This window comes from Meriones unguiculatus, chromosome 7 (genome assembly GCF_030254825.1).
Source record: "Meriones unguiculatus strain TT.TT164.6M chromosome 7, Bangor_MerUng_6.1, whole genome shotgun sequence".
NCBI classification, from domain to species: domain Eukaryota; kingdom Metazoa; phylum Chordata; class Mammalia; order Rodentia; family Muridae; genus Meriones; species Meriones unguiculatus.
In genome coordinates this window covers 120,176,759-120,202,000 of record NC_083355.1, presented here as the reverse complement: position 1 = coordinate 120,202,000, position 25,242 = coordinate 120,176,759, and the positions used below count along the sequence as shown (strand labels likewise).

At 52.6% G+C, this 25,242-nt stretch overlaps 1 long non-coding RNA gene across 3 annotated transcripts; it reads right to left on the bottom strand.

Annotated features, from left to right (window-relative positions):
- Positions 1-409: 409 nt before the first annotated feature.
- On the bottom strand, positions 410-20,820 carry LOC132655314 (uncharacterized). 3 transcript variants are annotated; one of them, XR_009593168.1, is made up of 4 exons: positions 13,261-13,591; positions 11,589-12,660; positions 11,102-11,181; positions 410-2,584 (listed from the first exon to the last, which is right to left on the bottom strand). It is a non-coding gene; the product is annotated as an uncharacterized LOC132655314 (long non-coding RNA). The 3 variants fall into 3 exon arrangements; XR_009593167.1 differs by lacking the exons at positions 11,589-12,660; positions 13,261-13,591 and adding an exon at positions 20,470-20,820; XR_009593169.1 differs by lacking the exon at positions 11,589-12,660.
- Positions 20,821-25,242: the final 4,422 nt, after the last annotated feature.

The following is a 25,242-nucleotide window of genomic DNA, read 5'->3' as shown; positions in this document are numbered from 1 at the left end:
GCATGAAAAGGCCCAGGTGAAGAATACAAGCAAGAACTTAGATGATTATGGATGGAAGGTGGCCCAGATAGGAATGGTTAAGGGGATGGCATTGGATGGGGTCTGGGGGGGGTGGATGGTGAGGTTAGTGAGACAGCACAGATGGAATTATCTCCCCAGCCCATGGTGTTTTCAGGCAATTATAAAATCTAGCAGGTGTCTGTGTTTTGTTTGATTGTGATAGGGGGTTAGATGACACCGCCACAATAATTACAGGCCAATAATAATAAACACTATAAGCCTAATGCCATTTAATTTACTACTACAAGCGACATAGAAGTAACCAGAACAGCTGACAGTGGGGTGGGGGTGGGGTGGGCAGCTGCCGTGACAGCCTGGAACTGAGTGAGGAAACTGTTTCCCCCTGAATTGCTCTTGTCGGTTGTGCTGTCGAGCAGCTGAAAAGCGGCGGAGACGGCGGTTATGGGGCCTCTGTGAACACTGCTGTGCACGTTTTAGTACATATTACACTCAGCACACATTACGCCCACCCTTTTCCACCTTGAGTGTTGCATCAGCCCAAACACAAGAGTAAAGCTGCGTCATAGTTTGAGCAGAGAAGTTTAATGTGAAGACTGTTTAGGACAGGAGACATAGGAAACTAACGAGGAAGGAGGAGAGAAACTCTAAAGAACGCAGAAATCCCAACAAGCCAGCAGACACAGGTGGTCCCCTGGAGGAGAGTGAGCAAGCTGACCTGCTGTCTGGGGCTGAGGCACTGATCCTACTGAGACGTGGGGTGGGGGGTGTGGAGGGCTCTGCCCCGCCTCCCTCTTGACCCTTGTATTCCAGCCAAGATGACAGTGGACTCAGACATAGCCCCTGGGGTAGCAGGGACCAGGGGCATCAACAAGGCCCCAGGCAGAAGCACAGCTGTGCCCATGAACATGGCCTCCAGCAATGGCTCAGGCCTCAGACATCTGAGGAGGTTCAGCCTCTCTCCACCTCACACATGCTGCTCCGGTCCTCCATCCTTCCCTCTCCTCCATCACAGATGCAGTGGTCGCAAAGGCACTGAAAGCTGCAAGTCACCTTGCCTGCAAATACTCATGGCCATGAGTCACTGCTCTGGATCTGCAACACCATAAATGGCTGACTCTGTGGGTCACAGCGCTTGCTGCTAGTGTTTTTTTTAAAGCTGTTTTTTTTCTTACTTGTGAGCACTGGAATAGAAGAGGTTTGCTGTCACACATCAGCTTACACACTGTAGCCATATTCTCCCAATTAGTATTGCCTAATTATTAAAAAAATGTTTTAGAGACAGAAAGTTACAATCCTGTTTTCCTGCTCCAAAACTGAGAGTCATGGTAGAATAGAGAAAGTTCATCTTTTGAAATTGCCCTGTGTGCTTACAGAAGACTGTAAGTGTCTTAGTTAGGACTGGGCTTGCTGTGAGGAGACACTGTGACCAAAAGCAAGTTGAGAAGGAAAGAGTTTATTTCGCTCACGATTCCACATAATAGATCATCAAAGGCAGTGAGGACAGGAACTCAAACAGGGCAGGAACTCACAGGCAGGAGCTGATGCAGAGGCCATGTAAGGTGCTGCTTATGGCTTGCTCCCATGGCTTCCTCAGCCTGCTTTCTTACAGAACCCAGGACCACCAGCCAGGGATGGCCCCACCTGCAGTGGGCTGGGCCCTCCCCCATCAATCAAGAAAATGCCCTACAGGCCTGCCTACAGCCAGATCTTATGGAGGTAATTTCTCAACTGGGGTTCCTTCCTCTCAGGGGACTCTAGCCCATGTCAAGTGGACAGAAAATTAGCCAACACGGTAAACATTTTTATCATTATCGGAACAATTAAAGTATTTGTCCTTCTTTGCTCTGTCAGCCCAGTCATTGAAATCAGGGCTTTGTAAAGAATGATGCAGGATCTAGTTTGCAATGGAAACTCCTCCTCTATAGAACCAGCTTGTCACCTCCCACCTCCGGGAAAGACACACAGCCTTAAAAACTGGTGGTGGGATGACGGCACTTCTCGGCATGTTTATGACATCTGCCCTTCCTTGTCGTGCATTTTCTTTCCTAACACGAAAATCCATGAAAGCAGCAACCAGTGTGCGCTGTGTACCCAGTGAGTGCCGAGTTTGTTTTTTTTTGACTGAATCACAGTCATTATTTAGTTCAAAAGTGACCATGACAGAGTTTTGGGAGAAGAAAACATGAGGTTCAAAGACGAGCGATTGCTGCAGTAGACAGACCTCCACCACTTTACAGTTCCCGGCTGCAAAGAACCAGCTAGAGAAACCAGCTCTGCAGCCGCCTCCCCCACCGGGTACTCGCTCAGCCGGGCAGGGGCTTCATTTGTAACAAGTCAGAATGACGTATTCTGAAGGCGTGTTTGGAGAAGGCTTACTTCTGAGAACAGGAGACAATGGAATGGAACAGAAGAATAAAACTTACATCATCTTGGCAAGAGAGAGCTTCTCATCCAGTGATCATCTGTTGGTGACAGCTATGTGCCAGGCCAGGCTACACATAACGTAGATGCCAAAAAAAATCACAAAGGAAGATCACGTGGTCATGTCTTCATGGAGCGCAGCCTAAGAAACAGAAAGGCCGATGTTAGGGTTCCACAGCACAAGGGAGAGAACTGAGTGAGATGCCAGTACGGAGCTCCACAGCCTATGTGTTAGTGCTAGCGGCCAGAGGAAGGTGCGGTGAAGGCGCCTTTAAGGAGAGGTGGAGCCAAGGACAGCAGAAGCCATGCAGACTGACAAGCAAGGGGCGGCTGTATTCGCTTCTTCCCGACCCTGCATGCATTCGTTGACTAACCCCCCAGCAGAGCTGAAATCAGGGCTTTCCCTTTAGGAGAGCCTGTGGTTATGCGTTTACCAGCACACTGTCAGGTAGACGACAGCCAAGATGGAGGGGAAGCACTCCAGGCAGTGTGTGCACCGTGAGCAGAGAGAGGGCCCAGGGCCAGAGCCCGGGGAGACCCGCTCTGGCCTAACAGTCTAGGCTATAAAGTGTCCAACAGGGGCTGGGCGGTAGCTTAGTCTGCAAAGTGTCAGTATGTCTGCCTTGGCTTTTGTCTTCATTTCCTAGGACCTCCTCCTCCCCTCCCCGCACCCCAAGGAAGAGTTTCTCTGTGCAGCCCTGGCTGTTCTGGAACTTGCTCTGTAGACCAGGCTGGCCTCAAACTCAGAGAGATCCACCTGTCCCTGCCTCCTAAGTGCTGGGATTAAAGGCGTGCACCACCGCCCGGCCAGTCTACAAGTTTGGTCCTCACACCCATGAAGAAAATTGGGCGTCGTGACAATGGCTGTAATCCCTGTGCTGGGACAAACAGAGACTGCAGATGCCCAGGGCTCATGGCCTCCCTGGACAGTTCCTTGTCAGCAAGAGATCTCATCTCAGAAAAAGTGGGGCCCTAGAGAGGTGGCTCAGCAGTTAGGAGTACTAGCTGCTCCTGCGAAGACCGAAGTTCAGTTCCTAGCGTCCCCGTCCTTTTCCAGTGGCTCACCTACGGCCACCTGGAACTCCAGCTCTGGGGATCCGACACCCTCTCTGACCTCCCAGCACCCACTACCCATGCCAGAAATAAAATAAGATGAAATAGAATAGAATGGCTTTTGAGGAATGCTGGAGGACTGTCCTCTATCCTCCATATGCACAAGACACACACACAGGCGCGCTGTTGACACACATTAAGTCAACAGCAGCAGGGGGATGAGATAGAAAGCGAGCCAGGGAAGCAGCCGGGAAGGGTGCTGAGTGTCACAGCACACGGCTTCATCTGCACCCTGCAGGAGACACTGTGTCAAGGGGTGTGAAAGGCTGAGACTTTACGACCGCTGAAGCAAGTCCGTGCCATGTACACCCTCAGGGAGCATCTCACTAAGCTGACATTGGGACCACAGAGATGCTTCCCAGCACCACCCACAAAGCTAAAACAGCAGCCGAGCAGAGAAAGCCCAGCGGAGGGGCTGCCTCTGGGCGCCCCGTTTCTCCAACCTCCCGCTGGCTGAGCTGTCTGCTGTCTGCTCTGGAGCTTGCTTGTCAGCAGGGCAGACATGGCAGACGCCTCCATCCCCACAGCTTCCGTGTTCCCATGGAACACCTCAGCTTGCAAGTTTTAGACTGTTGTCCATTTGTTTTGTCAACTTCTCTAATTTCGTGACTGGTATCAGACAAAGCTGGGACAGCTGACAGGCCAGAAACAATCTCTGGACGTCTTTTCTGTGTTTTGAACACAGCTTCAAGTTTTCAGTTCACATCTGAAGGAATCACTTTACATCTTGACCCTGTTATGTTAGCAAAATGCCCCAGGTTCTGGCTAGGTGACAGGACAGCGTGACCTGAATAAAGATGTCTTTTCACCTCTCCACTTATTATGAAAATGCCCACTTCAACAAAAATGGAAAATATGGCAAAAATTGCAAGTGACTTCTGTGTGCCTTCTGGTTCTGACCCTGTCCACACATTTCTCCCTTCTCTGAGGCAGGGCGACAGCTGTGCCACACTCCCACGTGGGCCCCTGTTCTCCAGCTGTGTCCTCTCTGAACCCTGCCACCTCTATCCTTCATCCTCCAGGCGCCCCCTCATGCCAAGCGCAGTCCCACAGCCGGGCAGGGCACCATGTTGGCTCTTGGCTCTTCTTTCCAAAGTTATTGTTTTCATTCTGGATACATTCCTAATGGTTTTGCTATTGCTGCTATTGTGTTTTTTATAAAATCACACTGTGATAAGTCTCAGACTTGTGATCCCCTTGCCTTTGTGTCCCCCGCCCCAGCCCTGATTAGGCTTTGTTTTGTTTCCAACCTGACATAAGCCAGAGTTATCTCAGCAGAAGGAGGAGCCTCAATTGGGAAGATACCGCCTTCCTCTGGGCCACAGGCAAGCCTGTGGGGAAGGCCCTAGTGCTTGATGTGGGATGAACCAGCTGCTGTGGGCTGGGGCTGTGCCACTTCTGACCTGCTGGTCCTGGGCCGTGTAAGAGAGCAGACGGAAGAAGCTATGGGGAAGAAGCAAGCCGAGTAAGCAGCATTTCTCCCCGGCCTTGGTTCCCGCCTCAGCTCCCGCGGCTGACGGACTAACTATACACAACCCGTGCCAACAGCGGCCTGTGGTCAGGTCTTCATCACGGCAACAGAGCCAACTAAGGCAGCTGCTGGCTGGCTCTGGTGCCTTCCAGTTTCTGTCATAACCGTATAATCAGGCTTGCTCTTCCACTGCACAGAACTCCATCTAAGCCACTCTCAGAATGCAAACAGAAAGCTCTGTGTCAGCGTGCTGATTACCCACCAGGACAGCGGAATTTGGCCCAGCTAGGGGCATTTGTACCTCTCTGGCTCCAGTTGTTTCCTTGGGACATTTAATTCCATGACCTATTAGCTATGAGATAAGAAAGATCTGCATGGCCCCCTCGTGCTGGCAGCGAGCACTGTTAGGAAGTGGCTCAGCCACTACAGAGAGATTTTCTGTGGGGTCATCGGGACCTGCAGGACGTATCACAACCGCCTTCAAGGGTGCCAGCTGAGAAGCTGTGTGGCTGGGGACAGGAGCAGTGGGGTCCCACCGCTGGGCAAGGCTGTTGGTGGGTATGGTCTTCATGGCACAGCTGCAGAGAGGCCGCTGCCAGGGCGACGCTGCAAAGTCGCAGAGCCACACTTGGAGATGCTAAGGAATCCCTGGCAGTGGCCCTCTAGTGCCCTCTACTGGACACAGATTGTTACTTCTGCTCACTTGTTTTTTTGCTTACTACTATATGTATGCTCGTATTATAAATAAAACACAACCTCTCTGAGAGAGAGGCAGAGACAAGAGGGAGAGAGGGGTTTCACAGAAACCTTCTGCCTAGGTACACCAAGCTGGCCTTGACTGTGTGTGGCAATCCCCTGTCTATGTCTCCTGCCTACTTGGATTACAGCTGTGCACCAGGCCTGGCCACACAGCGCAGAAGGGATCTTCAGAAGAACCTCCACCTTTATCCAGAGCGTGCATAGAAAGGTTTCCGTGGCCTGGGAGCTGCACACTGGCAAATGGATGACAAGTATTGCTGGCAGCTGGCCACTGTGGCCACATTCCTAGCCCTGATGGTTCCAAGACACGGATGGGATGGCTTTCACTCTTGCCTGGATTCCCTCCTGGAGCAGAGAATTCATGAGGATCCGCCTAGGATTTCTCTTTTTTCTTTTTAATTCAGTGGATGGTGGTGTTAATATCCACTTGAGGTAGTATTAGGATAAATTAATATTAAAATATTTAAATGCAGAGCACCGTGTTTGAAATGCTATTAGGAATATTTATCACCTGCAATGAGAACGCAGTGCTCCATTAGCTCCAGACCCTCCCCGGGAAGGCTGGGCCCCCAGCTCAGATCATTACCCCAGCCCCTGTCCGCCTCCCTGCCCCAGACTGCTGCCGGGACATCTGCTCCTGGGCCACGGGGCTTGCTCTGCTAGCTCACACGTCGGCGCTGACACCTGCTCTTCAGCACGGCCGGCTGGTGAGCCGTGTGATGAGCAGGACAGGTGCCGCCTATATCCTGACCTTGGCTTCTGAAAGAATTCTGATGTTTAAGCCTGCTCATGTGGCATCTGTTACAGCTGCCCTGACCCACCAATACTGTCTAGCAAGGCACAAGAGTCAACATGTCTGTTAAGGGAAACACATGATGTATTCCAGAAGCAGCACAACTGCGAGCCGTGTCTTCAGCTGAGAGGCCAGATCTATGACGGGCTAGACATGCAAACCCTGGACCCACACAGCCTAGCCCAGGCCCGGCCCTCTCTGGAATGAGACCCTGAGCAGCTGGCCATGCCGCCCTGAGCTAGGGCATGCTGGGACAGCATTTTCCTCACAGATGTGTGCTGCTCGGATCACAGCTTCTATGCACCCTCGCATTAGGAGGCAGAAGTGGGGCATGGAGGGCTTGGTACCAGAAGATGTGACATAAGAAGGAAAGATGCAGGCATCAAAAGGGCACTGGGACCACCGGAAGGTGTCACCAAAGGCCAAAGCTGAAGCAATGTGAGTATCCAAGACAGGTGGGAGACAGACTACAGATGGAAGAACAGACAAACGCCCGTGAGTCCACACTGAGCCATACTTATTTCTGAGTACACCAGAAAGAGCTGACAAGGATCCCAGTGAAAACTATGAAAGAAAGGGAGACAGCAGAGGCCAGAAGCAGGCCACTGTGTGACAACGGCCTCAGCCAGAGGCGGTGACAAACTGGAGATGGGCCTCTCTCCCTCCGCAGTGTTTGGTAGGTGCAGGGGAAAAGGCAGGTCCACACTGTGGAGTCTGGCCACCCGAGTTGTGCCAAGTGTGCTGAGGTAATGCTCCTTTGCACACAGTGAAGCCACGAAGTCCCGAGAGGCTGTCCTGAGGTCGGGCCTTTCCCTGGTGACCTACCCTTGTTCTGCCGAGGATTCATCAGTTAATTCCAGACTGAGGGGCGGTATACAAGTAACTAGTCAGACATGTGCAAACATGTCCAGGTCATTAAGACAGAGAAAGAATGAGCCTCGCCATTGATGGGCTCAGGAACTCAGGAACCAGGACAAGTACATAGGACACGGGATCCTGGAACAGAGGACAACTAGAGTGGGGGAAATGCAGGATACACGTAAAATCCAAAGTCTGTACAGTGTTACACTAAGGCTACTGTTCTGTGTATGTGTGTAGCCTGTGTGTGTGCATGGCTGTGCTGTGTGTAGCATGTGTGTGTACATGCTCGTGGGTGTGTGTGAGGCAGTGGTGGATGTTGGATATCGTCCTCAATCACTCTCCTTTATTTGGGGCATTAGGAGCTCACTGACTGGCTAGACTGCCTGTCTAGTAAGTCCCAGGAATCTTCCTCCCTTTTCCACGGCTCCTGGGAATTCGTCCCGTTCACAGGGCAGGTGTGCTGCCTACACCATCAACCCAGCCCACAGTTTCCCTAACTCCCGGTCTGAAAGTTCTCTGTCAGGCCTCACAACTTCTGAGTCTAAGTACCTGAGGCCACAAAGCTAACCCTGAGCCACACAACCACCTCTCCATTCACCTAAGCTCTTCAGCGAGGGGGAAACACGCCGAAGGCCAGCTCTGTTCTGTGAGAACGGTGCCATGGTTTCACAGTTTGGATAAGGAATGGTTTCCCTGGCCTTCCTTTATCTGGTGGGGTCAGGAATCCTGCAGAGCCGAGTCCTGCCAACCCTCCTTCCAAACCTTCAGTTAGGGTTCCCCACACAATGTAGCTGGGGTCCCTGCTGCCATGGCAACTGAATGTGTGCCCGAGAGAGTCGTGGGTGGGAGGGCTGGGCTGCGCCTTCCCTGTGTACTTACCCAGTCTCATCTGGTTCAGAGCAAATGGACTCCCCGAGGTCTCGCCTGCCCTCTGAGCATCCAGAGTCAGCCAGAACTTCCTGGGGTAAGGTGCTTCTGAGCCACCTCCCTCCGAGGGGGAGGCTCCACTCGCTTCACTGAGGGAATGGCTTCTCCCTCAGAACAGCAAAGAAAACCACCTTCCACGGGACAATGCTGCCAAGCTGTGGCCTCCACAGGGACTTACGCCCTCGTCTTTCTGCTCAGTCCTCACACTCGCTTGACAAGAAGCCTACCCACTGAGCCTTGTGATCACCCCAAATTCCTTCTTTTCATCCCATCAACAGGACTCACTAATCTATGAGAGGCTTTACCAGGCCAGGATTAGGCCCCGGCTTTGTGCCAAACTGAATGACACTTAGCCAATTTAGTCATTCTTGATGTTTTGAGACAGACTCTCACCCTGAAGCCCAGGCTGGCCTTTAGCTTATTATGTAGCCAAGGCTGGTCTTTGACTCAACCCTCTTGCCTCAATGCTGGGGCTGCTGAAAGGAGCCGCCATGTCCAGGTGTTAAGAGGATGCCTTTCTGGATAATGGAACAGGTGTCCTTCAAAAAAAAAAAAAAAATCCATCTACCAACATAAAGCAGCCAGGTGGGGAGACACCAGCCAGGGCGATGCCCCTAACAGGGAAACTGGTTGTCAGCTCCGTGCTGTGCTCAGGGTGACGTCCCAACCACGACCAAGGACAGGTGCTTGGGAAGTTTATGTCAGCCCGGCAGTGAGCTACTGTGAGTCTGGTTCTGAGGCTGCCTGCATGCTGGGCAGACCACCGGGGAGTGAGGCCTGAGCTCAGAATCCCAGGAAAGCTGCACAGACGCTCACACCTGTGAGCCTAATGCTCAGGACACAGGCGGGCAGACCCTGAGCTCACGCCGTCTGGCCAGGTGGAGAGCTCTGAGGAAGTGGGAGCCTCAAAAGATCATGTGTACAATGATGAAGATCCCAACCCAGTGTCTGGCCTCACACCCAGGTGCACACACGCGCGCCCCTCACACGGCCAGTGCACAAACATGGACATACACCACACGCACGAAATTAAAAAACAAACAAACCCTTTCTCTGCCTAAAACTAGTTTTCCTTGACCTTTTGTTCTAAAAATTATTTGAGTGTAGGGTGTGTGTGTGTGTGTGTGTGTGTGTGTGTGTGCATGCACACATTAGTCTAGAACAGGACATCAGACCCCATGCAGCTGGGTGCTGGGAAATGAGCTCAGGCACTCTTCGAGGTCACTCCAAGCTCCTAACTGCTGAGCCCACTCTGTGCTCCTGACTGCTGAGCTGCCAGTTCCTGTTCCCTGCTTCTGCGGGCAGTACATGTGGCTCTGCCAGAGGCCGCAGTGTCCTCCTTCCCTTTCTCCATGGTCCTTCTCCTCCGCCTGGACACCTCGGCCCCTGAAGTGTTTCCTGTGAGGCCCATCTCGAGTGCACGCCCCAGCCTGACTCCCACTGTCCTCTTCGCCAGGCAGCTCCCCAGCTAACAGAAGGGCGTGGCACCAGGAAGTGCCCAGCTAACAGAAGAAGGGTGTGGTACCAGGAAGTGCCCAACTAACAGAAGAAGGGCGTGGCACCAGGAAGTGCCCAGCGTACAGAAGAAGGGCGTGGCACCAGGAAGTGCCCAGCGTACAGAAGAAGGGCGTGGCACCAGGAAGTGACAACAGTGACATCTCCTCTTAGTTCCCTGGTTCTTAAAATGGAGGATGGGCAGGAGCCGCCTCAGAAGACTCCAAGAAGAGTAAAGGCGCCTGGAGCAAATGAACCTCCGCACGCTGCAGGGCGGGTTTTGCTCAGACTGTAGAGAAAGCAGAATGTGGAGCAGAGTGGAGCTAGGAGAACCAGAGCGCGGTGGGGGAGGGGGGAGGCTGGTGAGAAGACCCTAGACAGAGGAGCAGGACCTGTGCAGGAGCACACTGAACACACACACACACACACACACACACACACACACACACACACACACACGAAGACGTCGTCACAGGGGAAAGATGAAGGGCTCTGCCTCCTGGCTCTGGCTGTGTCTTCCAGCCCCCACCTGACCTTTCAGAAGGCCAGAGGTCATACCCCAAGGTTTTACATTTTCTGTTCTCCTGCATCCAGAAGGAGCACAAAATGGGGAACAAAGAAGCCAGCAAGGACATGGAGGAGCTGTGCGCGACTCGGCTGTAGCGTGTTCACCCAGAGCCGCCCCTGCCATGCAGCACTCTTAGATGAACCAGCAAATGGGGATGTGAACGGAGACCCCCGTCTTCCACGCTAGGACACCGCTGACACAGCTGTAAAGCATCTGTGCAGGAGATAGCCTGCGGGGCGCTTCCGAGACCTGAACTGCTGTGTATTCTGCTGCCTTGCTCCCAGCCCTACAGAGGCCCACTTGGGAGCTCTGGGATGAAGCTTGGATTCTGTAGTTTTAGGATGGCTTTGTTCCAGACAGTTGTGAAGTAAAATCAGAGTGGAGACCCATGGCAAGGTTTCTGCATCACTCCAAATTTTTAGGGCGATGTCCTACAGACTTTCTAGTGCCCTTGCACACCTGAGCCCTGAGTTCTAGTCTGGAGTTATAATAGCTGTAACAGCAAATGAGTGAGCGAGTGAGAGAGAGAGAAAACAGAGCCATGCTAAGAGCCTGCCAAGGCCCTCCTAGAAAGCATCCATGCCCAGAACCTACTCCAAAGGGAGAGACAGGTGGATTAACCCACCGATCACCAAAGAGTAGTTTGCTTTCATTCTGGGATGTCAGTACTTACTGAATCTTCAGGTCCAGGTCCAGCGCTGTGGCTGACATAGTGCCGGGTCTTTGGAGAGACACATAAAGACGTGCTTGTAACTGTAAGAGATAGATGCACAAATGCAGACATGTAGCTGGCCCTTTGGTGGGTTTGTACATCCTTATTGTGATGTAAAGATGGTTTTGTTCTGGTCCCAGGTGTGGGATGTGGGGTGGATTCAGATGGTCCACAGCAGTAGACTATTTGCCTCATGAGGCCTTTGGGAGGGGCTCTTTGCCAGCTGCACATAGTTTAGCTCTGAGGACTCTGGAGAGCTCAGAGAGGAAGGGAGCTCCAAGAAAGAATGCTGCGGTGCTCCCTCTGCTGCTTCTGTTGATGCGGTGTGAGGGGGAGAAGTTGGAGAGCTCCTGAAATGAATACTGGACTTTGTGCAAGGAACCTTAGCCAGCAGGAAGTAGCTAAATAGAGCTCCGACCCCTCCCTACCACCTCCTTTTCTCTCCTACCCGGTGTTGGGGTGGAGCAGGGAGTAAGAGATACTTGACAAAGGAGGAATCTCTTCAGGCTTGCTGCAGAATTGGCGGAACTCATGTTCTCTTGTCTGTGTCATTCCGAGACTGTTGTCACTCAGCTCTAAGGAGGAACCCACGTGTCCTGGCTTTGGGCTCCTCACACATGAGCTTCTTCAGATCAATGCAGGGACAGTCTGTCTCCTCTCACTAAGTGACCTAATCGAGGGAGTGACATCTACCGCACAGCAGCGTCAGCAGCCTTTGTCACACAGTGCAGCCCTGTCGAGGGAGTCACGTGGGAGCCCTTGCCATCTTCTGCTGCTCAGAGGCAGGTCGCTGGCACCCAGCGAGAGGACACACAAAGGGTGGGCCACCGAGTCTCCAGAGGTCACACCAGCGTGTGCCTGCCGCACTCGGCAGCTTTCTCTCTGTATGTGACACTGAGCTCAGGATTTCCTCTTTGCTGCTCTGGGCAGGACAGGCATAGCCCTAAACTTTTATGTCACTGACCCCAGATGGCCTCCTGCTGCCTGTCCTGCTTTGGCCCCTGCAGATGAGCTTGGGTATGGATCTGTTATATGCAGCCTTGATAACCTACCAGGAAACAGACACTAAGGAAGGACAGCTGCTGCGTCTAGGGTATCAGATCTGAGTCTGCTCAGCCCTCACTGCCCTGCTGGTAGCCCCACCCACCTCTCAGACCACCCCTGAAGCAGTCTGTGTAAATTGAAGACGACTGTGTAAACACTGAGCATTTTGCTCGTTAAAGTCTCAGATTCTTGGGTTTCCAGCAAATGTCTCCTCACTTGCATTTGCCCTTCCAGAAGCCCACATCGAGGCAAAATTCTGTTTACATGCTTTGTGGCACACTACCAAGTGTCAAACCTTGAAAACGGTTCCTTGTCCATTCCAGTGTGCAGTACCTCAAGTGTAAATGCAGGGTAATCAACAGAAGAAACATCTTTAATCTCCCTTTGTCTTTTCTGTTTTCTCTGCTTAGTCCTGTGACTTCTATGACTGTGCTGCTAACATCAGAAGGAGCTGGCTCTTTGCAGGCCCCCTTGGCCTACAAACAAACAAACAAACAAAAAACAAAGGCAAAGCAAGCTTCCTTCCCACTTAGATTCACCCTAGGGTTTGCCCTCAGCCCCTGAGCTCAGCACCCTCTCCAAAGTCATCAACAAGGTTGGGGAGCTGAGGCTCCTGGGAGTGACTGGGGTGAAGGGGAGGTTGCTGGACTCAGCCCCCACGGTCCCCACAGTGCCAGCAGCAGAGAGCTGAACCTGGTCGCAGTGAGGCTTCCACTTACTGCAAAGCCAGCGCTATTCTCACAACAGCGAGCAAACAGTCACACTATTGTGGAGACAACTGGGGCTTATCTCTGATTACTTAAGCAGTGAGAAGAGATTCCCACATCCCTCTGCACTGGGACCTGGGAATAAGGAACCTCACTCCCACAGCCCAGCGCTTACAGATAAGCAGAGGCTCAGTAAATCCTGCGTCTGGGCTCTGATTGCAGGGTTCTGCAGCCGAGAAGGGCATCTTCTCAAAGTGCCACGCTCAGAGACCAGCGCTGGGGGCCTGCTAGGCTCCTGATTCCCTGGGCAGTTACTCTGAATCTCCTGTGTCTGTCTCCTGTCTGAAAGAGAGTACTGTGACTACTTACCTCTTCAGTGCCTTCAGGAACGGGAATGAATGAATTCATGTCAAATGTCACCAACGGGCCTGGCCTAGCACTGGCCAGCAAGCTATCCTAGGACGAGGTTCGGCTGCACTGTCAGGGCAGCAGCACCAATCACGTGTGGCTTCTAAGTACTAAGCACTTCCTGAATGTTTTCTCCTCCTCCGCCAGGCCCTTGATCCCACAAAGGGGATGCTGGGCAGAAACAAAGAACGAGTGGAGGGGAGCAAAGCACTGTGCTCCCGCTGGGGAAAACTAGTCCAGCTGAGAGGCCTGTCCCTGAAGACAGCCACAGCGTGTCCGGAGGTTTACTGCACGCAGCCTTGCTCCTCAGTAGCCTAGGAACTACAATAGCTAATTCCTTCTGCTGGGTAAGTAGAAAGGAAGACAAATCTTACTCATTACATCATTATCCTCGTGGATACCCCCCCCCCCCCCGTGGAGTGGGCAAATAGGGCAGAGTTGCTGGCTGGCATTTTATATTTAGCCTGCTGACTCCAGGCTCCCTCATCATCCACACACCAACCACAAGCCTCCGGAGGGCCCGAGGCCTGAAATTCCCACTGCACCCTGCCACGCAAGATAGCAGCTGTGAGTCACAGGAGGCCACTTAAACGCCATGTTTAAAAATAATTGGAATCAGTTAAGACTGGAAGCTCTTTCTCAAATCGCATTGGGTGCACGGGGGGCAGCCATGCACCTTTAAAGGGCGTGTCCATCACCATGGTCAAGGTTTTCTTACAGTGCTGCTCCGGACGTGAGGGGTAGTGCCCACATCTAAGAAAGCGCTATTGTTGAGAGCCGTAACTTGTACCTGCAGAGCCAGAGCCAAGCTTAGCCCATTTCCAACCCTGAAGAAGGATGGGCTCTGTAGCACTCACAGTTAAAAAGCGAAGCCTCCCCATACCCCCAGCCTTGACGTTGCTTAGGAATGCTTTTGTGTCCTCCCCACCCCAGGGCACTGGGGATGAGTCTGGGATGCTGTCTTTGCCCATGGGTGACAGAACACGGACGGCTGTGCTCAAGGTGGGGACTGGCAATGCCCCCTTTGATAGAATGGGTTAGATTTAGGGCAATACAGCTTGCCCCTGGAGACCCAGCCTGCAGAAGGCAGAGCGGGCGTAAGGGTGAGAAGGGTGCCGCAGATGGAGATGGCAAGTTGCGAGATCTCCTGAGGGAATCTGAGCTTGGGCTGAACCGCCTGGGTAGAGTCTACACCGATGGATTAGCCAGATAATAAGCTGCTGTTCCCCTTCATTTTCCCACAATGACGTTCCTCTAGATGGCATGGGGAGGGGGCACCGGGCTCGGAGGATGATGCCGCCACTAGAAGCCATTATCCTCTTTAATGGGAGCCAGCTGCAGCATGCCCACACAGACTCCTGGAAGCTGCAGGACCAGAACCGAATCATTGAGGCTCCGCCCTAAAGACACAGAAGCTGCCATCCAACAATGAGGAAAAGCAGACAGGAAGAGGGAAGGCCTGCGTTCCCATCCTGGCCTGGACCAGGGCCAGATGCCTGCCCACGAGATGGGAAGTCCTTCACAGTGCGTTGCCTTTCTGCATAAGGACAACTGTCCCCACCGAGGTTCCGTTCATGATGGTTCCTAACTGGGCTGTTTCCTGGCAGGCCTGGCAGCATGGAATGAGCCGATGGCTCTATGAGGGGCCATGGCTCCATCTCAAAGCAACATCAAAGCAAGGCGACATTGCAGGCTCACGCAGGGTGGCCTTCGGGGAAGCCAGGTGTTGACTGCTCTGACTGCGCTTCGGGCTTCCGTGGGCCTCCTGGTCCAGAGTCCTTCCAAGGCATGGGTTGACCTGCCCAGCCTCCAGCCTCCTGCTCACCTGATGTGGGAGTGAAGGGCGTAGGCTGCAGGGTACAAACAGCAACCGGCTGTTTCCTACCTGTGTGTCTCTACAAAACCCTCCTGTCTATTCTGTAAGGCAGATGCTTGGCACCTTCTGAGAGCAAGCAGAGATAAAGACCGGGCCAGGCACAGTGGGGTGTGTATCCTTTACTCCTAGCACTCAGGAGGCAGAGGCAGGAGAATCTCAGTGAGTCCCAGGCTGGGGTGGTCTACATAGCAACTCCAGGACAACCAGAACTGACAGAGAGAAAAAACAAAAGCATAGTAATAAGTGTGGGAGGAAGACCCCAGGCTTGTGTACTCCTGTGCTGTAGCACAGTGCTTTATCATTTGTCAGAAGCCTAGGCCTCCCACTTGCATCTGTTTTGTACGGCCAGATTACATTGCCCACTGTGTCGCACTTAGAGCTGTGCCATTAGAAGCATTCCTAAGATGAACAGCGTGTGCTGCAGACTAGGGAATGCTCGGAAATGGCTGCTGTTTAGAACCAAAATCAAAGAGAGCGTTTGCAACATGGTTCCTGCACCTCACATGCGTTGGGAAGAAGCACTTGCTTCACACCACAGAAACCCTGTTGCCATGAGATCCCCTCAGAATCTGTGCCCAGAAAAGCCAAGCTTCTGCTGTGGGGAGATGAGGTACTGTATCCTCCCAGGGTGGGGCCTCACGTGTCCTCAGAGTTCTGCCTGCAGCTACCTCATTAAGCAGTTCTGAAGAGAGTTCCTAGCTGCCCTCACAGCCTCTCTCTGCAGCTCACAGCCCCTCTCTGAGGGGGTTCCCAGTGCAGAGAGTGAGAAGGAATCTCACTCACGTGAGTCACTGGAGGTGAGCTTCAGTAGCAGGCGCACAAACAGATGTGCAAGCTAAGTCACAGACCTGGCTAAACTTGGGTTTCAGAGAGACGGTGTACAGTTTGGGGGACAGAAATGACGGAACTGCCGCAAGGCATGAGCCTGGCTTTTGAACCTTGAGAGCCTAGTGCCACAAAGCGTGGGATAGGTGGACCGGAGGCTAGCATCCCACACTCTCGTGCAATGCAGTTATTGGCTGGTGTGCCCTGGGTTAGGGGGAGGGGACTGCTCAGAAGCAAGTGAGGTTGACGCTGCTAGGCCAAGGGCGGCTCTCCAGAGGAAAGACCCTCTCCAAACACCTTCTTACTTGCCAGCCTCCGACTGTTAGGAGGGCAGCCATGCCTCCGTGCTGGTTTTAATCTGCGGAAGCGCTCTGAACTGGTTATCCACATTGGCCCCATCTCGTCAGGAATAATCCATGGATCGGCATTCAGGAATAGAACCACGCTCACTGTGAACTGCTAGCCTGACCGCAGCCTGGACTCCATCGGCTCCAGGTCACTGTGGACCTCTCTAGCACCTCTTCCAAGCACTCTCCTTCCATGATGCTCCTATGGTCACTTTCAGCAGGATGGGAAAAGGGGCGGGAGAGACATTCTAGCCTGTGTCTGTGCCTTCCAGCCTGTGAGGACTTGGCATTCTCCTCTCCGGTGGGCTCAGGCAGTGCTACCTTAAGAGTGTGAGATGCCCACAGCAGTTTGTAGATGGATCATGTGGTGCAAAGGGATTCCAGCGACATGCTGGATCTGCATTTGCCTGCGAGAAGTCCAGTAGGAAGCTGGAAATGGTGGAAACCCTCGGGGCCGTAGTCACCACTGCATTATAGGGCTCTCTCTTTCACAATGGCACAAGGCTTAGGGTCCATGACCTCAGGGAAGGTTCATGGTTCTAGAGGGTTCAGAACTCGCTCACCTGGAACCATTGCTCCCTGGCCATGATAAGAAAGACCATCACTTTAGGGAGCATGGGGATGACAGGGCAGCTCACCTCACGATGGCAGGAAGCAGAGTGGGGGGAGAGACCAGGGCAAGGGGCATCCTTTGCAGGCATGCTGCCACACATAACCCTCCCCTTTCAAATAGCATCGGAGTATGTTCCATCAGTTCATTCATCTGTTGATTAGGCCAGAGCTTGTGGGATCCAATCACTCCCTAAAAGCTCTACCTCCAGACACTGCCCTGGGGATGGAGGCTTTAAGACATGCGCTTTAAAGGGATATCACATAGCTAAGCTCATAAACCATCTAGCTGGCAGGAAAGGGATAATTTTTACCTTTTCAGGTAATGGGGTGATCTTAGAATCCCACGCACCCCCCCATAGCTGGTCCAGGTGATGGGGTGATCTTAGAATCCCATGCACCCCCCCATAGCTGGTCCAGGTGATGGGGTGACCTTAGAATGCCATGCACCCTCCCACTCCTGCCATAGCTGGCTGTGCTTCATCCAGAAAGATTCCTGCAACATGACCACATGGGGAGCCTTTGGTGTCCAAAGGAAATAGGTCAAAGGGTCCTGACAGACTCAGGGCTGGGAGACAAAGCTCTTGCCTTTCTCAGGAGAACTGTCAATCAATTCAATATCCCCCGTGGAGGAGAAGGGTCACAGAGAACCCTGTTCACCCTGGCATCTGGGGAAAACATCGCACGCAGCTGCAGTCACCAGAGCTGTCTGACCCTGTGTAGTTTTGTTTTATGTGAGCACAGGGGGACACGGAGCACACTCACTTTCTCCCCAATCAGACGAGCATGAAAGGCGTAGGAGCTGCCCTTGAGTGTAATTTGAGGGCCTCTGAGTGAGTTCCTGCCCTCAGCATGTACTAATGGAATTGACGCCTCCACTGCACCTCTAGGGAGAGGCCTCTTCCCATCATGCCCCTAGTCCTGGCCTGGGGTGACTGCTCCACCGACCACTCCAGAGAGAGGGCTGCTTTGCTGCTCATGCCCCTGGAGTCCTGAGAGTCACATTCTGACATCTCCGAGCCCACTCTGTGAGCCATGGCTCCAGGGCCTGGTCCCATGTGAACACATGCGTGTACTTACAGGGATACACTATGATAATCTGGGCATCTGTGTAAGCCCAGAGGCCCAGGTGTACCCAGAGCCAACCAGAGCCCAGTCCAGGGGCCGAATCTCCTCTTGTGAGGTTCCGGTGCTCTGTGTTCAGGCTGGCTTGGATGGAGATTAGAAAGAGCTCAAGTCTGCTGAGAAGACGCCCAGAAGAGCTGGCGGCAGGCAGCCTGCGGGCAGTGGCGCTCTCAAACCTTCCCCAGGCAGCAACCCTTTGTCTCATTTCCTCTCTTTCCATTGCTACTTCACAGCTATTGCTGTGAATCCAAATGTAAATATTTGATACACAGGAGATCTGATATATGATCCCTGTGAAAGGCTGTTTGACCCCAAAGGGGTCACGACCCACAGGTTGAGAATTGCTAGGGGAGGGCAAGCTGATGAGCAGCACCGTGGCGTCTGCCTCAGCTCCTGCCTGCAGGTTCCTGCTGCCCGGGTTCCTGCCCGGACTTCCTTCAGAATGGACTATGATGTAGAGATGGAAGCCAAACAAAGCCGTTCCTCCCTAAGTTGCTTTGGTCTATCACAGCAGTTGAAACCCTGATGAAGACTGTCCTTCACGGAACATTCTCACTCGTAACGGCTGGAAAGGGTCTGGCGTGGAGTTGCCCTTGCGGGTTTTCCTGAAGCTGGATGGCTGTAGCAAGCATGCCTGGTGACAGGAGAGCCACGTGGCTGAAGAGGTGCGTCCAGGACCCTTGCCTTTGCCCGTTCCACCTCTTCTGAGCTCCCCTGGCCGGGCGGCCCCAGCCCACCTCCTGTTGCAGCCCCCTGGTGGTACAGGGACAGGCAGTTCTCTGCTTCTCCTTATTATCTCTCGAAGCTCAAGCTTCTCCTCCGAGGTGCTCAGAAAAACCCTCAAGCCCTGCCCCTGCGGGTGCCTTATTACCTCTGGGCTGGCCCCTAGGGTGCTAACCTCCACAGTCTCTCAGGTACCCAGTCGCTTCTCTTCAATCCAACACGCTCCCTCACTCTATCCCCAGCCAGGTTTCCCTTGACCCTGTTCCCCTACACTGGTGCCCTGACTCGAGTAGTTCTGATGTCCCCTCTGTCCACCTCCCCCAGAGCCACATCCTCTCAAAGCAAGTGTTGTCCTCCCCCACCTCCCATCATGTAGCTCCCTCAGTGAGCACCACCATTTCTCTCCATCCGTGGCCATGTGTACTTCCGTAGTGGGTCCCTGTCTGTGGCTCACATTGGAGCCTCTGTGACAGAGAGCATCGTCTCTCCCGACACCCGCTCTTCCGGAAGGTGCTGGAAGGTTCTGCTCAGAATCTCAAAGGCAGCTCTGTACCGAAGGGGAGGAGACCCGTGTCACCCATGCAGGTGAGGCTGCACGACCTAGGGTTGGGACATCCACAGGTGAGAACTACAAATTGCCCACGCTTGTTTCTCAGCCACATGGACTCAGACCCGAGGGCCCGACCCTGCTCTGAGGGACCTACATCTGAATTTACGTGGAGAGCTTCCTCAGGGTGTGGTGGCAGCCGAACAGGAGGGCTCTTGTAGTTACCTGATTTCTTTGAAAATGCTTAGAAAAGAATGTAAATTGGAGCACATTTTGCTGCGCATTCATCACACAATATTTTTCAAAGGGACAAAAGGGGCTGGAGAGATGGCTCAGAGGTTAAGAGCACTGGCTGTTCTTCCAAACGTCCTGAGTTCAGTTCCCAGCAATTACCTGGTGGCTCATAACCATCGATCTGATACCCTCTTCTGACCTCCTGGCTCACATGCAGACAGAATACTGTATAAATAATAAATACATAAATCAAAGGGAAAAAGTATGGGTAAAACAAACGTAGAAGCGAGGGCTCTCTGTTACCAACTCTCTTTGGGAGTAGCTGATGTCAGGCTGTCCTGGGCCGACGCCTCCCGCAAGGGCAGTTAGCATTGCCCAACCTGTTCCTGAGAACAGACTCTGCTCCCAAGGGTCAGCACAGGAACTGCTGTAGCTGCGCTGGCCCCACCCATGTCTGACACAGGTGCCTGCACTGCTGACCCTGACCTCTGCTCCCCCAGGTGCTGCCAAACCAAGGCCATTTCCTCTTCCGGTCCCACCCGTCCTTCCCTTAGCTGGGAGTAAGTCCTCAGATTTCCCCTGGGGAAAGGCCTGTGTTTGCCTGATGGGAGAGGAAAGAAAGGAGGGGCTTTTTATCCCAGCCACGACCTCCAGGGCTGTGACTCCCACCCACCCCTCCGTCCTCACGCTCAGAGGACAAGCACTCTTGAAACCCAGAAGGCGAGTGCGGGGGCAGCAGGAATTGGAGGCACATGATGCCACGCCTTCTCTTTGTACTGTGGCAGGACACTATTCTTTTAAAAAGAGAAACTCAGCCTTGACACGCAGACCCAGCGGGGAATTTGGACCTTAGTCCTAACAGAAAGAGAAGACTAGAAACTTACGTTCTTTGAAGGCCTGGTCACGACTTTACAGACAGTGATTCCAACAGTGCCCCAAGAGGAATCTGCAGCAGCCCAGACACAGGGAAATACAGGTTGAGCTGCGCAGGCTCCATCCCTAGGCACCTCATCGGTGGGTCCTTAGCGGCTGAGTCAGCACACAGAGGGAGCCAGGGAGGCTGAGAGGGGTCAGAGAACAGCAACAAGTCAAGACAGCATCGCATTTGGCAGTGCAGAAGTTCCAGGATGAGAGTTTAGTGAATGAGATAAGCCAAGTCCGGGCTGGGGTGGGATTTCTCAGTTGACAAGTGACCACCCAGGGTGTCTCTGCGTGGAGCAGAAACCGCAGCAGGCACAGCGACATCTGCTGCTCAGCACTGCTCCAACCCGACAAGGAGAAACAGGAGCTCTCCCCACCTCCAGCCCCCACAGCAGCTCCCTGCTGATCCCACAGGAACCCCGTGCTAGGACCGTCATCTTCCTAGGTGACACTGGGGGATTTTATTCTTAATACAGAACAAGGAGATAAGGCATTTTAAAGCTAGTAGTCATTGTAGCATATTTAGACCAGATGATGCAGATTAGAAGGACCTACCTCTCTTGTGACACAGGAAGAACACACACACACACACACACACACACACACACACACACACGAAGGATTTAAGCATTGTTATGTAAGACCAAAACAGGAATGAATACCTCACAGGTTAATGAAAGACCAAAACCAAAAATACATCTTGCAGGCTAAGAATTCTGTTATAGTTAAAATAGTTAAAAGAAATTCCTGCTTGTTTGTTGCTAAATTCTAGCTAAGAGAGAAATCCATTTGCCCTGTGTCAAGTTCTTGCTAAACAAGGTTTCTCTTTGTAGTTAACAGAAAGTTCCTGTTTCTTGGGTCTGCTGTAAATGGCTTGTAACTCCATTTCTTGTTGCATATCCTCACCTTTGTTTCTTCCTCTGCTGAGGCCTGGTCCTTTGACATAAGTATAGCCATATTTGTTTCAGGCCCACCGGCCACATCATCTCAAGTTGTTGCTGACATAAATCTCTGTTGACCCCAAACTCTGTTAATGTTCAGCGTACTGTATGGCCCCATTATTCCCAGAAATCCCCCAACTATAAGCACAGCTGGCCCCAAGTGCCAGACATGCCTTCAAGGTTAGCTAGACCTGCTTGTTAGCAAAATAACTTAAGTCAGAGCCAAACACCCTGTTTCACCACCCGACCCCCTGAAGGAGGTAATTTTGGTTTTTACCTTTATAAACTGACTGTGGAAAACAGGTCCCTGTCAACAATTAGGCTCCCAAGTTCCTTTCTGTGTCCCTGGCCATAGCCAGTCTTGGGGTTTAGGGGTTTTGGGTTCAGTAAACCATCCACATCTGATTAGACTGGAGTCTGAGTGTTTGTGGCTATTCTCAAACTGTAACCCCCTTTTCACTGTGTCCTTAGACTAACTGCCAACCCTCCCTCCTCTGTGAACACTAACAGGGACTTCAAGAGGCCAGCGGGGGCTGCTCTCTCAAACCCCAACGTAGGGGGAAACAAATGGCTGGCCAGTTCCAGGTGCACCCAAATATAGCTTCCTTTAATTTGGATAGTCATGGACTTGGTTGTTTTAAAGAAAGAAAATCCCAAATTGTTCAATTTTACCAATGAAGACTGGGGAACCAAACACTGGGGTGAAAGCCTCAGAGAGGAAAAGAAAAAGAAAGCACCCCGCTGGCCTTCCCACTCAGCTCATGTCCCAAGGTCAAAGCCAAAGCCTGCTAGCTCACCCAACAGCCCAGGAGAAAAAGGCCAAAAGCCCAAAGTGAAAAGCTAAAGAGCTAAAGAGCTCAAGACCCAGAAGCTGCTTCCCCTCCGCCCTGGCTTAACTGCCCTCAACTCAAAGCCCCTCCTTCTCTTTATTCCACGTCAGCTGGTTTCCTGCTCTGCCTCTTGACTTAGGGTTAACTTCACTGAATCCTGTGTGCAGAAAGCTCTTGGGGTAAAGATGTGTGCTAGGGCTGAGCCACACCAAACAAAGACAGGTTTACAGTTCACAATCTCGGGATTCATGATGAGAACAATACCCTGCTCTGCTTTCTTTCTCAGGAATCTCAGGATCAGCAGGGAACCAGGCACAGTTACGCCCATGACAGCAATGAGACTTAAACCTCCCCTTTTAATTTTAACTTTTTCTTAAATAAGCTAAGATTGGGCCTCAGGGCTGTTCTGTTCCCTGGTTAACAGCTTTTAGACCCTCTGCTGCTAAAGCCTAGTGTGAAACACTCTCAGCGCTTTGAACTCTTGTTTGACTCTTGAGGAAGCTATGACCCAACCACACACCTCTGTACATGCCTGTACTCTACATGTCTGTAACTTTTCTGTCCCAGACAGGAGGAGGCACCCCTCCAGACCTTCGCTTAGTGAAAATAGGGCCATGCATTTGCACTAGGCAGTGATTGGAGCCACACCCTTGCTTCTCTGTTTCTAGATCTTTAAGGGCTGTTCAGTGGGACACAGCCTCCTGTGTCTCCCAACAATTACAACATCAGGCCAATAAGAGGCGTCTACGAAGTGTCTCTCCAGCCACTTTTTGTTAACAGATTACACCAGAGAAGACAGCCAGGGCAGCCACTGAGTCACCTGGTTGGAAGAGGCGTGGATGGGCTGGAGAGGGTGTGTAAGGGCACTGGTTGCCTTCCCAGAGGACCTGGATTCAAGTCTCAGCATCCACACGGAGGCTCACAACTGTCTGTAGCTCCAATTGCAGGGGACCTGACACCTTCTTCTGTCCTCCTCAGCTACCAGACATGGCACACAGACATACATGGAGCCAACACGTATACACATAAAATAACAAGAAAATTCAAAACAAGGCAGCTGAGAACTCCAGAGAGCAGCCAGGCCAGACATGATGGCAGCAGGGTCTTTGGAGATGACAGGAGATGGTGGAAGTCGGGGAGAGGTGAGTAAAGGCAGGAGCCGAGGCTGAAGACAGACAGGAGAGTATGAAGAGTCAGAGAAGACAACCGTGGGACCCAGTTGTTGGGATAATTACAAGGACCTGCCAAACCAGTGTCCAGTGCTCTCAGCCCCTCTGGCCCCAGTGTTCCTGGGAAGATGTAATTCTTGCTGCTGGAGGGCTGAGCACCAACAGGCACCATCTTCTGCTGCTGGGTGCTGTCTGCTGTCTGCTGTCTGTTGTCTGCTGTGCTGTGTTGTGCTGTGCTGTGCTGTGCTGTGCTGAGCTGTGCTGTGTGCTGTGCTGTGCTGTGCTGTGCTGTGTGCTGTGTGCTGTGCTGAGCTGTGTGCTGTGTGCTGTGCTGTGTGCTGTGCTGAGCTGTGCTGTGTGCTGTGCTGTGTGCTGTGCTGTGTGCTGTGCTGTGCTGTGCTGTGCTGTGCTGTGCTGTGCTGTGTGCTGTGCTGAGCTGTGCTGTGTGCTGTGCTGTGTGCTGTGCTGAGCTGTGCTGTGCTGTGCTGTGCTGTGCTGTGCTGTGTGCTGTGCTGAGCTGTGCTGTGTGCTGTGCTGTGTGCTGTGCTGTGTGCTGTGCTGTGCTGTGCTGTGCTGTGCTGTGTGCTGTGCTGAGCTGTGCTGTGTGCTGTGCTGTGTGCTGTGCTGTGTGCTGTACTGTGCTGTGCTGAGCTGTGCTGTGTGCTGTGCTGTGTGCTGTGTGCTGTGCTGTGTGCTGTGCTGTGTGCTGTGCTGTGCTGTGTGCTGTCTACTGTCTACTGGCTGCTGCTATGCTCATTGCTGCCAGTGTGAGGGCTACAATAGCCACCAACTATGGAGGTCACTGGAGAGTACAACCCAGAACAGTCCAGTCTGGGTACTTAGAGCTTTGAGTCCTCACTTCTAAACCACAAGGTGATAGGGCTCGGCTCCCAGGTCCGAGGTTATAATCCTCTTGATCTGTAAGTTTGGCTCACAGGCCCTGGCACGGAAGGGCCTGGGGTAGCTAGTGTTGGAAGAACTTGCCTCCTACCCATGGTCCTTATCTGGAACCCAGACAGCTCTCAGCAAGTAGTTTCAGGAGAACACAATACAGCCACAGTGCTGTATACAGTGATACTAAATTGAACTAACCGCCGATATGCCCACGTCTGCGCCACAGTTATGCACTGGATTGTATTTTCCAAGAAGAAGTGAAAGTTTTGAGTCCCAATGCCTTTAGCTGTGTTGCTGGGAAACGGGGCCTTTGCAAGTCACTAAGTTAGTATGATGGTATCTGTGGGGCAACAGGGATCCAGAGACAGCGCAGGCCATGCAAACACGAGGACAGGGGCTGGGACAAGTCTCCAAATACCTGAGCCAATGTGAAGGAAGGCCAGCCAGCCCCAGAAGTGAGGAAACAGATCTGGAATCGAGTCTGCCTCGAAAGGGCGCAACCAACCCTGAAAGTCCATGATTTCAGACTTTGACCATGCCTCAGAGAAAACTTCTACCGTTCTAAGCCACAGACTCTATGGAGTTTAGTCACGGAGGCCGGCAGGCACGCATACAGCCAGTGAGGATGGTTTCAAGAGTGCGAGGCTGATGTAGCTGCGGCTGGATAGAGACGCTATTATTGGTCCTGAGAACACCCGGGGCTGCGGCCACTTGGCAGTGTGTGACTTTGAAGGTGTGCCACTGCCTCGATACAAAGCACAAGCTGAACCTGCTAGCGCCTGGCACGCCCTCCCTGAGCTCGTGCACACGAACACGGCCTCGAACCAGGGGGTAACAGCAGCCATGCCACCACGAGAAGCGAGGTAGGGTTTGCTTCCATCTGACCGAAACACGGAGAGATC